At 44.5% G+C, this 15,710-nt stretch overlaps 1 protein-coding gene across 50 annotated transcripts in view; it reads left to right on the plus strand.

Annotated features, from left to right (window-relative positions):
* Window positions 1-15,710, plus strand: part of MYT1L (myelin transcription factor 1 like) — a 448,087-nt gene that overhangs the window by 258,714 nt on the left and 173,663 nt on the right. The window lies entirely within an intron of this gene.

Here is a 15,710-nt window from a genome sequence, read left to right on the forward strand (position 1 = left end):
AACACATAAGACCAGGCACGAGGGGCCTGTTCAAAAACTGATTGGATCACTTGCCCCCTGCCTAACACCCTCTGATACCTCCTGCCACACTCAGAATAAATAAAACCGAGGCCTGTTGTGTGGCGCTGGAAACCCGTGATGGTCTGACCCTGCCTGCGTTCTGCCCCTTTACCTAAACCTCTTTCTCTCCTGGGTTAGTTCTCTTGCTGCTTCCTCGGTCTGGAAATTTCTACTCTGCTTCTCACTCAGCCATCTGCCTCCTCCTCCTGGTCAGAACCCAAACATCCCCTCTTTAGAAATGCCAGCATCCCGACGGATGGTCTGGAGAAGCCCCTCCTGTACTGTCAGTCCTATGGCCACTTCTGCTCCGGCGCTCGTGCTGAGCTCCCGTTTGTCCTCCCTCACGTGGACGTCACTCATCCTGGCGGGTGCTAATCAGCACAAGGTGGGGTGCTCACGGGGCTCGTTGAATGAGGAATCCTCTGGAAGGGTGCCTGCTCGGAGGCATTGTGGTCCCTGGAATGACACTACCTGGGTGAGATTCCCACCATACACGCATCACAAGTAAACGTGAGCTGTCTGTGATTTAAGAGGATTTGGGAGAAAACCTGCAAGTGTCTTTTACCTTAGAATAGGAAAAGTCTTCTTAGATGCAGTATAAAAACTGAAGTTATACCAGAAATGACTGATGAGCATAACCTTATCAAAGTTTAAAACTTAGGAGCAAGACACATTTGTAAACAAAACTAAAAGACCAGTGATAAGCTGGGGAGAAGTATTGGCTGCAAGTATAACATGAAAAGGATGACTATCCAGAATATATATAACAATGTAATCAGAAAGATATAGGATGCAATCAGCTACTTGACAAAACAGGAGAGAAACGGCTAAAAAAGCAGGAAGTTTAGACTCAAGTAATCTATAGACACAAATGGGCCGTCAGACGAAGTGAGATGGTACCACCTGCTGGCAGGGCATCCAGAAGACGTGTGCCCTCACCCAGGAACTAATTGTGAACCCCATTACGCCACTTCAAAGGGCAACTTGTTGGTATCTGTTAAAATATTAAATGTTGAGAAATAGAAGTACATGTGCACGAAGAGGAGACACACCCAAGAATGTTCATTAGAGTACCATTTGTTTAGCAAAAAGCAGGAAACAATCTGAATTTATATCAAGACGTTTGATATTTCATAAATTATATGTAGCCATATTATAGAATTATAACCTCCAGTTACAAATTTTAAAGTATAGCTTATTGCACTCACATGGAAATCTATCCAATTCTAACAGAAAAAAATGTTTGTAGAAGGATATGTAAAATATAACAGTATTTATGTTTAAAAATGAAGTAATTCTATGTATTTACGTATGTGCTAAGGCTAACGGTATTTAGGTAAGGGGTGTGTGTGTGTGCATGTGTTTAGGTGAGAGTGAAAGTTACAGCAGACGCAAACAAAGCTAATAAAAGTATCTGCCTGCAAGGAAGGGGATGAGATGGGGCTCCAGTCAACAGGAACTCGAATGTCATCTGTGCTGTCTGGATTCTTTACACTGAGATGTACCCATGTGCCATTTTAGACCAGTGGACTTGGGGTTGGAGCCCCTGGGATTGGATACCAAATCTGTTCTCTTGTCTGAGCGACCTTGGGCATGCTACTTGACCTTGCCTCAGTCCCCAAAATTAATATCTTTGTGTGAGAAATGGAGATAACAAAGCTTAGCTCACACAGAAGTCATCACGTATTACTGGATTAAAGTGATTTGATATTTCTAACCCAGGGCCAAACCCTTCTAACAAATCAGCTGCTCATCCCCACACTCGTTACTACACCTGAGCAAGTGTAGACGTGTTGAAAGCAGAGCCACCCCAGGAGGTGCCCTCTCTCTGGGACTCAGACTCCTCCCGTGCAAAACAAAATGCCGCTAGCCTGGGGAAGCCGCACGCCTCCTGCTGGCCTCCTGTACAAACCACAGGCTCGTCACTGGGGTAGGAGGGGGCGAGCTCAGAGTGAAACAGTAGGTGGACGGGAGAGCCCATCTACCAAGGCCATCGGCAATGATGCAGTCCAGGTTCTGGGAAGATTTCATGCTCTGGCCTCGTTCCATTCCTTGAGGGCTCCAACGACCAGTAATCACCCATTAACTTTGTGTTGTTTTACAACATGCATGCTGCAATAAAAGGCACCAGGCAGAAATGTGTGGATCAGATAAGCTGCTCTGCTAGACCTAATCTGATCCAAGGTGTTCAGGTTTTCTTGTACATAAAGTTAAAACTTCAGTACATGACCCAACTTGAGTCTTTCCACTCGGAGACCTCCCATCTTAAAGTGTCACTTTCCCCTGTCCCAGCCCAGCGGTCACTACATGACTGGGACTAATTTAGGCCTCATTTCTCTCTCCTGCCAAAATTAAGTTCTCATTAACAGGAAATTGAATAAAACAAAAGAAAAATCTCCAAGATCGTCATTGAATTAGCATTATTAAAGACAGTTAGCCTACTTAATGATAAGTCTCCTTTTGTACACAGAATTTAGTATTAGTCAGAATCTATATTAATGTTTTGGAACCATCTCAAGAATAATAGCAACGTCTTAAGCACTAATAGGTTTTAGGAAGGTAGTGCAGTGGCAGAGAAAGTTGGGAAGCTAAAAAGCACATATTCCAAAATCCCACCCCCATATCACAGGTATTATCAACATTTGTATTTATTTCTTGTCAATATTTGTACATGTCCATTGTGTTTTTTGGTTTTAAGCATGTAATGCTTATAATTTTTCAACCTAATATTTGTTTCAAAATTACATCATAAGCACTTAACACATTGCCATAAGTGTTCATAATTACATGTTTTACCTGGGAAGAAAGGCTTGCATGGACTGGGCACGGGTTGTGTGCTGGGTATTTCATGTATCACTCATTTAATACACCCAACAACCTAACAGGCGAGAATTATTTTCCCCACGTTATAAAGGGAACCTGGGACTCAGAGCCATTAGGTCAACAGACCAAGGACCTGGCTGGCAGCTGATCAAGCAGAACTCAAGTGTGTTTGGAAAAACTCAATGGTCTTCCCATTCAAGCTGGGAAGTGGGCACATTGTAAATCATGTAGCTTTCCATGCTGTTGGGTGTTTAGGTTGTTTCCTATTTTCCACTCTCCTGAATAACCTTTGCCAAGCTCAGAAGGAGGAGAGTGAGTGGAAGAAAGAGGACTGCCTGTGTCAGGTGCACTCAAGGAGCGATGAGAAGGTCGGAGTGAGCACTCCCGAAGGGGACTCGGCACTGAGTCCCGGGAGCCTGGGAAGAAAACAACAACCTGCACCGTTCATTCTTACTCCTGTGATGCTGGCTTGGCAACAAACCTCTGATGACCCAGCCTCCGCTCCCAGCTGCTTGAAGGGGGAGGTAGCGCAGCTGTTGGTGGGCCTGTGGACTCAATTAATAGCAAGGTTTTAATATCACCTCCTTTAAATTGTAATTTAAGTAGGTAGATGCTTTTTAATTGCCATCTGTGTAGTGAAATCCACACCAAGAAAATTAAGGTCTGCATTAATTAGAGGTAACCTGGCTGGTGTATGTCAGAATGCCATAGCTGAGACTGACAAGACGGGGAATCAGACACTTTGGATGCTTGTAAGGGTTGTCCTACGTGGCTTCATGTTTTCACGTCATGTAAATGAATGTAGATGTGTATGTGTGTATATATGTATGCTACATTATTATTTTGCTTTTCCTATCTAGCAGGCCAGCTTCTCTCTCTTGATTCTAAATATTATTTTTTCTTTTATTATATTTTAAATTCTACCTTCACATATGTTCCCCAATTCCCCAGGAAGCTTCCTCACCCATAGGCAGCTCCAGAGAGCCAAACTAGAGAAGGCCACAGATTCCCATTTATTTCTACAGATCCTGTGTCTCTGAGGAATCTCCCCATTTGATACCATTTAGGGAGAAAACGGTACTATGGCATCTGTAAGAACTCAAAAAGTAGAGTGTCGTGTGCCTCCTCATCCTAAATCCCCAACAGGCTCTGTGTTGAGGGCTCGAAAGTCAGGAAGAGGGATTTCTCTGGTGTGTGTCCAAGTTCCCAGGATAACCTTCCTGGCCAAGCCACCTGGGACAGCCACTCCCTGCCCCTTCTAGCCCTTTGCTCCACCCCCGTGGTTTCTTCTTAGCACCTCTCACCCCTTCCCTGCCTTGGCCGTGGGGTCCCTGAGAGCAGTAACTGTCTGGTTAGGTCCCTGCTGCATCCCCAGCACCACACTGGATGTGGACACAGGTCTCAACACCTAATTGCTGAATGGATCGAGTCGCTTAATCCTTACTAGGCTTCAGCTGAACCGAAATAAATGTGGATGTTTCTTCCTAAGTTGACATTTCCTTAGAGGATATGGTGCATCCCTTCCATGTTATCAGCCTCCCGTCCACTTTTTGTAATACTTCCTTTCATTCTGCCGTCATCCAATTGCACTGACCCTTGTGACTCTAGGGGCAAGGCCCTGACTATGCTGGGATCCCAGTCAGGCTGCTTGCTGGCATCTAACCTCGTCTAGGTTATGTGTCATCTGCAGGTAGACTAAGCATGACCCTTCACAGGGTTGCTGAAAGGAATGAACAGTTACAACGTAAGGAAGCCCTGGCTAGGACCCAGCACACAGAAGATGCTACACTTCTTAGTTGAGAAGCTCCTTCCTGTCCTCCTCCTCCCCTCGCTCTTTCCTCCTCTGTTTCACTGTGCCGTCTTTCCTTTCTCTAAAATAGTGTCAAGGTCAGGGCAGCTAGGAGCCTCCTGAGTGTGCAGAGAACACAGTTGTCATACGATGTTTTGAGCGCTCCATATTGTGTTAGCTGCTCCGATGGGAGCTTTACAGGATGGCCCAGAGGCAGGTCCCGCCATGGTCCCATTTGCAGTCAAGAAAGTGCAGGCGCAGAGAGGGCGGAACTTTCCCAGGTCATCCGCCTGGCTGCTGAGGGTTGCTCAGCTTCTTCCAGCCAAGGCTACCCGATGTTTAAAACACAGTGACGACAGCCGGCCTCCAAGTGCACGAGTTTCTCATAGGGGCCAGGGGGCAAACGTGAAAGCTCTTCGCAGACCTCCACAAGCTGCACACCTTTTCATTTTGCATCGTTGTGACTGAACCCTGAGTCAAGTCCTGGAGGCGGAGAGACTCCTCAGAGGCTGTGTGCTGATGAGGCCTTTACGTCCACCCCTTTCACAGTGCAGCGTTTTTAGGACCCTGGCGCCCTTGGTAAAATCCTTGTGGGTGTGCTCATGACCCATCAGTCACTGGGAGCCCACATCCTTTCCTGATTGCCAGGTGCACAAGTGCCAGCCCAACCAGATAACTTGTGTCTTAAGTGAGGATCAACAATACCATCCGAAAAATGACTGAGATTTGAAGTCTGCCCTGCTCCGAAGCATTCAATAGGCCTTTGTACTTGAGGAGAAAAAGTCCAAATTCCCTAATTCAGTGTTCAAAACCTTGCACCCTGACTCCCCCAAAACCTTTCTCTGCAGCACATTTCTATCTACTGCTTCTCCTCTGGGCCAACTGGTCCTGACCTTGACTCTTGCCATGCCCCCTCTTACACAAGATCTGGGCGAATCGTCTTCGTCCCTCGGCCTCCATTTCCTGCAGCATCGGTCCCTCCCCTGAGCTCCTTGTGTGCCTCTTCTCTCTCACTCATTTCCACATTTACTGCTCCCCTGCTGATTTCCCTTTGATTTAAATACATCCTCTCTGTCTTAGCTTTGTTGAGCTGCAGGCTCTGTGTCAGCAGCCACATTACAAACAAGAATAAGTGAGGATGCCTGTCCTGGACGACCGGGGACAGATGTCCCCTCTGTGATGCAGCCAACAATGAGAAGCCTGCTCTCCCTGAAGCAGGAGCAGACCCAGAGGAAGGGAGGCCGGGACCTCTTCATGTCCCGAGACAGCCTTCCCGCGCCTTCAGCCCTGAGTCCCAGGTTTATCGAGCTTTGCAGTGCATGTGTCCCTTGAAGAGGATTTGTCTTCCTGGAATTCCATCGGCTGTGAGAGTGGATTATCGGGCTGCCCAGGGCACAGGGCTGCTGGGAGGATTAATTAAGTCACTGTTTGGAAAGAGCAAACTTGGAGATCTCCCACGAAAGGTGGCTCAGAAGGACACGGCTGATTATTAAAGTATTAAATCCCCAGTTTGCTGCGAGATAGAAGGCAGATCAACTCTCTCCAATTGCTGGGGAGGAAAACAGGATTCCTACACATCCTGCCTCAGGGTGAAAAATGAAATAATACCAGTTAAGATGCACTGTACTTGCTCTCAAATATGTTTCCTCTTATTTAAAAAGCACATGAGGCTGTCTGTTATTGATCTGGGCCTTCAGCAGTTTGTTGTTATTTATGAGGTAAATTTGGTGCACAGAAGGACTGTGCAGCATCTAAAATCTTGGTCACATGGATTGGGTCCCTGCACGATCAGATATGTGATGGTGATGCGTTTAGCAAGTACTTGTCAACCAAACCATTTGTGTGGAGGAATGACTTCAGTTGCACGCGACCTAAAACACAGAGCATCGGGGGTCAGGAAAGGCCCTTGTGCAGTGGCATGGGAAGAACACTTCACAGAAACCACAGGGGCATTTCATGTGACACAAATCAGTTACTCTCCTGGAGCCCATCCCACCAGCTTGGCTTTCCCCTTTCTTGTGAGTAACGTCCCCTATTTCTGAGAACTTCAACCGAGCTAGAATGGGAGGGCAGTGTGCCACCAAAGGGTCACAGAACACTGACAGGAGCTGAACCCGGGCGCCCTGGAAGCACCCTGGTGGACAGCCACACTCACAGACAGACCAGGACCCAGCGAGGCAGTGAGCCCAGTGTGCCCTGAGCATCCCATGCCCCGTCAGCACTGCGCCAGTGGCAGGCAGCCATGAGACTGAGGTTCCTGCCTGGTTTTGCCACAGCAAGCTGTGGGCTTGGGCGCAGCATGGCATCTTTCTGGGCCCGAGGGGATGTCAGATTTGCTTGCCACCTGAGCAGGGCTGGCAGACACAGGTGTACCATCCGATGCTAATGCTGAGAAGCAGTCATTTCAGCTAGGAGCAGAAGGGTTGGTGACGGGGACTCCCAAGAATCATGCAAGGGAAGTCTTACACCCAAAATCCAGGGGAAATGCCACCGGGACCCCAAGGGAGTCGGCCCCTGCGTCAAAGCAGCAGTGGCATTTGCTCCCTGGAGCCTCAGCAGGTTCTGCTGCTTCCCTCGTGCCTCCCAAGTGTCCCCTGATGTGTCTTATGAATATTCTTTAACACTTTTATTGAGATACAACTGATAAAGCATGGAATTCACCCATTTAAAATGCTCAGTTCAGTGGGTTTTGGTGTATTCACAGATGTGCAATTATCACCAGAGTCAATTTTAGAACATTTTCATCACCTCAATAAGTAACCCCACAGCCTTTAGCCTTTAGCTGTCATAGCCTGCTTCCCAACCTACCCCTCTGGCCCAAGGCAACCAGTAATCTACCTTCTGTCTCCAAGTGTTTCCCCATTCCAGACATTTCATATAAATGCAGTCGTATAATGTGTGGTCTCTGTGACTGGCTTCTTTCACTTCGCATAATGTTTCAAGGTTCATCCATGGTGCAGTGTGTATCAACGCTTCATTCTTTTTTATGGCTGAATAATATTCCGTTATATGGATAGACCACATTGTATTTATCCATTCATCAGTTGGTGGAAATTTAAGTTGATTCCGCATTTTGGATATTATGAAGAATACTGCTATGAACATACTTGTACAAGTTTCTGTGTGGACGTGTTTTCATTTCTTACCTAGATGTGAGATTGCAGGTCATACACTGACTCTTTGTTTAATCATTTGAGGAACTGCCAGACTGTTTTCTAAGGTGGCTGCACCGTTTACATTCCCAACAGCAGTGTATAAAGGCTCTGATTTCTTCACATTCTTGCCAATACTTGTTCTTACCTGACTTTTACATTCTAGCCATCCTTGTGAGTATGAAGTGGTATCCCATTGTGGTTTTGATTTTCATTTCTTTGATGATTAATAATGTCAAGTATCTTTTCGTGCGCTTACTAGCAATTTGTATATCTTCTTTGGAAAAATGTCTGTTCAGATCCTTTGCCTATTTTTAATTGGATTGTCTTTTTTATTATTGAGCTATAAGAGCTCTTTATATATTCTCAACACAAGTCTCTTATCAGATATATGATTTGCAAATATGTTCTCCCATTCTGTGGGTTGTCTTTTTCACTTTCCTGATGGTGTATTTTTAACACAAAAGTTTTTCATAATTTTGAATAAGTCCAATTTACCAGTTTATTTGTTGTTGTTGCTCATATTTTTGGTGTTATGTCTGAGAATTCTTGGCCAAATCCAAGATCATGAAGATTTACTCTTACGTTTTCTTCTAAGATTTTTATAGTTTTATATCCTACATTTGGGTCTTTGATCCAATTTGAGTTTATTTTTGTGAGATATGTATTCAAATCTATTCTTTTGCATGAAGTTATCCAATTGTCCCAGCACCATTTGTTGAAAAGACCATCCTTTCCCTTTCAAATGGTTTTAGCCCCCTTGTGGAAAATCAGTTGATTATAGATGTATGACTTTATTTCTAGACTCTCAATTCTATTCCATTGATCTATATGTCTGTCTTTATGCCATGCCATACTGTGTTCATTAACGTTGCTTTGTAGTAAGTTTTGAAACTGGGAAATGTGAGTTCTACTTTGTTCTGTATGATGTTAGCTGTGGATATATCTTCTGACTCTTAAATGTTACAAAGCTTATAAATAGCAGCGCCAGAATTCAGTCCCTGTTTTCTATGGTGCAACGTTCTTAGAAGGGATGAGTGGGTCATTTTTGAGTAGTTCCAGTGATGGGGAATGCATTACTGCAGGAGTGATGATTACAACATTAGATCAACTCCATCTTGACCTTCCCAGAGGACTCCAGAAGATACCAAGAATTGACCCAGAGTAATGAATCTATGTGCAGAATTGCAAGACCCTTTCATCCTAAAATGCCGCCTTGAGTAGCAACAGGTCATGGTCTAGCAACCACAGAACATTCAGCTGCCCCCACAGGGCAGTTTTCTTATAGCCAAGCAGAAATTCCCACTAGAAAGCCAGCATGGGGTCTTCCTGACTTACAACTTCTTGCATCACCCTCAGCAGCCCATTCTATTCTGAATGTTTTCACTTAGACTAAAGAATCATACAGGGAAATGGTGCTTCTTGATTTCCTGCTGCCTGCATGCCTCACCTGCTGGCACCTTCCACACAGAGAAACAGCTATAGCAATAGGAGAAATAGGGGAATCCACTCAGGAGTTCTGCCAGAATGGGCATGACCTTGTCACATTCTCCATTTTATCCTATAAATACTCAAAATACACAGGAGAGTTTTTGCACCACTGCAAATAAACAAGTAAGCAGGCTGTTACAATACCATGTAATAACCCACTTTCTGTCTAAAATAAGAAAGGGTACAAAAGAGAAGACAGAAATGGAATGAGTGACGAAATGATGTGATAAGATTTATCACACACACACACACACACACACACACACACACACAAGTTGCCTTAGGAGCACAGAGGAGGGGTGCCTGAGCCTGCCTGGGGCTGGGGGGCCACTTAGGCTCCTCCTGGAAGACAACAAGGGACTGAATCAAAGGGAGAGAGGTGGTCCACACAGATGGATGTGTGTAGACAGACACAAGGTGTGGGAAGGAGAAGGAAACCGAGGTGGTTCAGCATCATGTGATGGTTCAGTAGGGGCATTGCTTCAAATGGGCTCAGCAGGTGGGCTGGACCCCACGTAGGAAGACTCAGGAGGAGGGGGCAATCACTACAGGGCATTGATGGGTCTTGAAGGTGACGGAGAAACACTAAAAAATGTTAGCAGGAAGTTTGACTGGCGCCCATTTCACAAATCTGTATCTTAGAAAGCTATAGAGAACGGACAGGTGGGAGCTGCAGCAGGGGCCCCAGGAAAGAAGCTCTTGCGGGCATTCAGAGAAGAGGCAATAAGACCACGGACCGTGGTTGCAACTGTGGATCAAAGCAAAAGAAACAGAAAGGAAGGAAAAATGCTTGGACAGACATTTGAGAGGTGGACTTGAATGACCCTAAAACAACTGGGTATTGGGGTAAAGGAAGTGGTGGACATTTCTGAGCTGGGTGACGTGAATTCCATTACTATTCACAAAAAAAGGGAACCGAGAAGGAGAAAGTGTTCATGGACATTTAGTAACTTGCCCTTCAACCTGGTGATTTTTTAATGGTTTATCTGAAATGTCTAATTAGAAAAGCCCAAAAGGGCAGCTGGAACTAGGGGTGAGTCTGAGTTGATGGAGATAAGCTGGAGGCATAGATGTGAGCATTGCCATCAAGTAGACGGTGTTGTAAAAATAAATCAAATCTAACTGGAAAGCAGAGGACAAGGCACTCAGGAAGAACAAGTTCACATTCTGGAGCAGTCGTAGGCTTCATTTGGGGATGACATGAGGCCTAGGCAGGTTCTCACTAATTCCCAAGGCTGATGTGTCATGTCCAATATTTCTCCAGAAAAACATTCTTCTAAAGTGTGTCCTCATAGGCAACACAGAACTCCAAGATGACTCAAGAATAAATGCTGTTTTGTGAAATGTTTCTTTCTGCTGTGGTTTCAATTTTCTCTGTAATATTCACAATGTGTATGTGCACACTGGATCAAGATATCAAGTATATTTCTCACTATGGATCACGGTCAAAAACCTTGAAAGCCACCAGCCTCATTCCATATAGAAGAGATGAACCAGGCTCCCGAGCAAGAACTGAAGGTACCCGGACCTCCATTCATGAAAGAAGCAGTGTACTCCAAGAGTCTTGGGAGCACCAAGTTGGCCCCACGCCACTTTCATAGCTGACCCACCAAGGCCAAGTCAAATGCCCAAGAGAGGGAGCTCGTGGTGTCCCACATTGTTCACCAAGCTATTCTGGACTGTTTTGCTGTGGGGCACCCTGTATTTTGTTTCCCGACTTACTCATAAACTGAGCAAATTATTTATTTAATGTCTTTCCAGCTCCTGTTTGAATCTGCAAAATGGGGACAGTAACACCCACTTCATGTAGTTGTTGTGAAGATTAGAAACACTGGGAAAGTGCCTGATACTGGTTCTGCACAGATATTCCCGCCTGCTTGCTCCCCCCCACACACACAAGCCCTGCTCCTTCATTCACCATTTCATCATCAATCAAACATTAATTTAGTGCTTGTTGCGTCACACAGTGTGAGATGTTAGTGACACAGTGGTGACACATGCTCTCTAACTTCTTATAAAGACAAATAATTGATGAAATAAATGCAAATATATCTCTGTGACAAAAACCAATTTTAGCATGTAAAATAGCATTCTTAAATTTTAAAATGCGGGGCTAGCCCAGTGGCCAAGTGGTTAAGTTCGTGCTCTCTGCTTCTGGCGGCCCAGGGTTTCACGGGTTTGTATCCTGGGCACGGACACGGTACCACTCATTAGGCCATGCTGAGGTGGCATTCCACGTGCCACAACTAGGAGGACCTACAACTAAAAATACACAGCTATAGGGGCTGGCCCCGTGGCTGAGTGGTTGAGTTCACGCGCTCCGCTGCAGGCAGCCCAGTGTTTCGTTGGTTCGAGTCCTGGGCGCGGACATGGCACTGCTCGTTGGACCATGCTGGGGCAGCGTCCCACATGCCACAACTGGAGGAGCCCACAGCGGAGAATACGCAGCTATGTGCCGGGGGGCTTTGGGGAGAAAAAGGAAAAAATAAAACCTTTAAAAATACACAGCTATGTACCAGGGGGATTTGGGGAGAAAAAGCAGAAAAAAAAATTTTAAATGCAATTGAAGAACTCAAAGATAAATTTGAGAAAAACTTCCAGAAGATAGAGAAGAACAAAAAGATGAAAAAAATATGAAAGCTAAGGTCAATGGAAGATAAATCTAGAGAATCCAAATCCATTTAATAGAAATTTTAAAGAATTTTTAAAAACAGGATAGAAAATAAAGAGGAGAAATTATCAAAGAAAGGAGAAGACAGTTCTCACCGATCAGCGGACTTCAGGCTGTATGGGTGCGCTGAGGGCTAAGCAACAAGAATCAAGAAAAGATTCCCTCACCCAACCCAGAAAACTCCAGAAAACCAGGAGGAAGAGAAGGTCCTGACAGCTGTTTACAGAGGAAAGTTGTGCTTCTGATGAGAAGCAGAATCAGCCTGGCCTCGGGGGAGAGTGCTGCGACGGAAGCAGTGCCCCCCTCGTCTTGGGGAAACGACTTATGCTTAGAACGTCACCCCGGAGACTGAAATAAGGACATTCCCCATGTGCAAAGACGCCTCGGACGGAACTCTCACTTGTGGGTCCTTATTCTGAAAAAATGCCTAGGGCTTAGCATCGACCAAATGGAGAAGAAATCCAGCAAGGAGACTGTTACAATGCTAAAAATAAAGTTTCCCTGCCCTCAAGTCTCTTAGGGTCTAGAGGAATGAAGAAGCAGAAGCAGGCAGGTACCGCCCCTCGATGCCCACCACCCTGCCTCGCGGGGGTGTGTGCCAAGTACCCAGGTCAGGCTCTTTTCCTTTCAAGCCCTCCATATGGACACTGCTGAAGGCACATTTTTCAAAAGCAAATAAATAGAAATAAATTAGGTCTGAAGCTTTGATTTCCTAAAAGAAATTTCCCAGAGGGAATTTCTGCCACGGACTTTTAATGTTAAAAAAATTTTAAAAAGCACTAGTTTCCAAGAAGGGGAATTCTGGTAGGTTCTGAATCCTGGCTGCCCCAGGAGGATTCCTAAGCCCCCGTGGGGGCTGCAGAGGAGTGGGGCGGGACTCAGCCATGCCTCTTCCAGCCCAGTGAGGGAAAATTTGGCTTTGTGCAATAAATATTCTGTTCCGAGTCACACAAAGCCATCTTCTGATTAAATAATGGGAACACGCCGCTTTCAGGTGGAAAGTTCTCTCTATCGCGTCATCATTCTTATTCTTCCATTTGTTCTTTGAAGGGACATTGTCTAACACGGTTTTATTGTTAACAAAACACAAAACTCATAGACAGCTATGCTTCAGGTTTATGTGACAACCGTGGTAAACAGGAATCTTGAATCCGGTTTATTTTATGCTGAGAACATGAGTTGAACCGTAATTAACAATTTGCTTGTCACTCATTAATATATAATTTAATTGTTTAATTTTTAAATCTTATGAACAATTTATATGTGTATTTTTTGATAATACTGCTAACATTCAGTTGAATATTAGCTGTTTTCAAAATGCTTCTTTTTATAACTATGGTTTTATAAAAGAATTTATTTTAAAAAGGGAAACATTGGGGGCTGACCCCGTGGCACCACAGTTAAGTGCGCACGTTCTGCTTCGGCAGCCCGGGTTCACTGGTTTGGATCCCGGGTGTGGACATGGCACCGGGTGTCAGGCCATGCTGTGGCAGGCGTCCCACATATAAAGTAGAGGAAGATGGGCACGGATGTGAGCTCAGGGCCAGTCTTCCTCAGCAAAAAGAGGAGGATTGGCAGCAGTTAGCTCAGGGCTAATCTTCCTCAAAAAAATAAAAAGGCAAACATCTGCATGTGTCACAGTATTAAAACTGAATATGTCACTGTATTAACATGTTTTAATTTTTGTTTTAGCAGATTATGTTGTATTTTTCTTAATTATTGGGGGGGGGGTTGGTAAATTTAATGCTAGCCATGGAATTTCTATTTTACCCAAGCGGACAGTTTTATGTTTTTTTCTTTCTATTCCTTCATAATTTCTATTTTTCTTTATATCCAAAATAAAGTACTTTTTCCACATATTTAAGATTGCAGCTAAGTTGATCCTAACTTCTCTCTATTCCGTCTTTATGCTTCCTTTGAATTTATGTAGCAATACCTTGTCTATCTTGTTCTATTCCAAGTCACTCAAGTCTAGCAGAGCGCCGAAGAGCGAGTCCTCAGGAAATACTGGCTGAATTAATCAAAGGCATCCCTATCTAGAGAGCCAGAATTCTCTGCAGATAGCTTTTGCTGCCGTTTACATCGTCACGGTTATAAATGAGAAACTAAAACGCAGCAATACTATGTAGGTATATTAGTAAATTGGTATAGAATGATCATCTATAAAGGTACTACCATTTATTGAGCATTTACAGAAAGCTAGATCTTTGTTGTATATTGTCTAATTTAGAGATTGAAAAATTCTGGGAAAGTAATGTTTATAAAAAGAGCTCAGTGCACGAGGCCGTAGGTGGTAGTGACTTAACATAATTCCGTCTGATTTCGAAACTGTTAACCATTAAACATTTCACCGGTTGGTTGCGTCACTTGTATAACATAATCCAATCAATTAGAGTTAGAATTCCTGCTGCACCAGTCAATGCGAGTGCTGTCTTTTCCTCCCTTCCTCCCTCCTCCCCACCTCCCACCCTCTCTCTCTCTTTCTTTCTTCTTTCATTTTTCTTTTTTCTTTTTTTTTTTTTTTGTCATACAATCAACAAACCCATATTGACCAGCCAGTCAATATGGAGACAGGTAAGACGCAAAGGTGAGTGGAATTGTCCCTCTCCCAAGGTATGCACCACAGAGCCTTGTGCCATGTCAGATGAAGAGCCTGGAGTCAAGTTTAAGGGAAATCATTAAATTCTAAGGAGGAGATGGGGAGAAGTTTCTTCATTTTAAATGGCAAAGTTGGAAAGAAAAGAGACAAATCTGGTCTAATTCCTTTCTCTTTCTGGGAATTTATGATTTTAAATCTTCTGTGATCTATATCTTTATGCTCTTGGCAAGACACACGTGTTCAAACACTTAGTCACTCTCTGTGTGATGAAGTCATCCCTGGGGAAAACTGAGTGTACAAGGAAAGGGTTTACAGCTCAGTGTCCAAGGGTCAACAGAAGTAGATGAGGATGCTGGTTCCCAGTAACAGGAAGGGATACTGAGTTCCGAGGACCCCTGTCACTCCCTGTGTTTCTTGTTTAACTCAACCATCGAGTTGTCTGTTGTTCAAACGAAGAATTGCAGAGAAAGTTGAGATGATAGTTTCTTGCTGTAGGTGTTATGCTAGTTATCCATGTCAAACTGGTCAACTGAAATGTCAGCGTCACCTTGTGAATTCCTGATGCATCATCTCTAATCATCTCCAGGCTCTTAGTTCACTTGACCCGTGGAGGTTTAAAATAGCCTAGAGATTTTCAGTTCCAGTAAGCCACACGAGCAAGACACACCGAGTCCTTTTGAATGAAGAAATCCCTTTGAGTGAATATCTATGGAGGCTTTTCTGGGGAACCCACCCAAAGGCTCATTCAGGACCACCAGGACTTAAAGGCCTCACTCTGTGGCTCAGCCCTTTAGGTTCTTGCTGGGAGTGTGTTTGGAAAGGCCTTATTACACTGGGAGGGGTCCTAGTTGCAAACAAGAGAGTTCAGTTTCAATTATGGCTCTCCCTCAGACTCTCTGGGTAGCTTTGAGCAAGTACTTCAGCTTCTCTGAGTGTCTGTTTCTTCATTCATAAAATTAGCATAAAGTTTGGTTGATAACTAAATGACATAATAGATAAGAAAATAATGTTTCATAAGCTCTTAGAGCTCCAGGAACTTTAAGGAGAACAGCCTAGTCCCACAGCTCCTGAAGTCCCTCGAGAAATCAGAGACAATAAGGATCGCAAGAGAGCTCTGGGTTGTAG

This window comes from Equus przewalskii, chromosome 14, assembly GCF_037783145.1.
Source record: "Equus przewalskii isolate Varuska chromosome 14, EquPr2, whole genome shotgun sequence".
Lineage (NCBI taxonomy): Eukaryota > Metazoa > Chordata > Mammalia > Perissodactyla > Equidae > Equus > Equus przewalskii.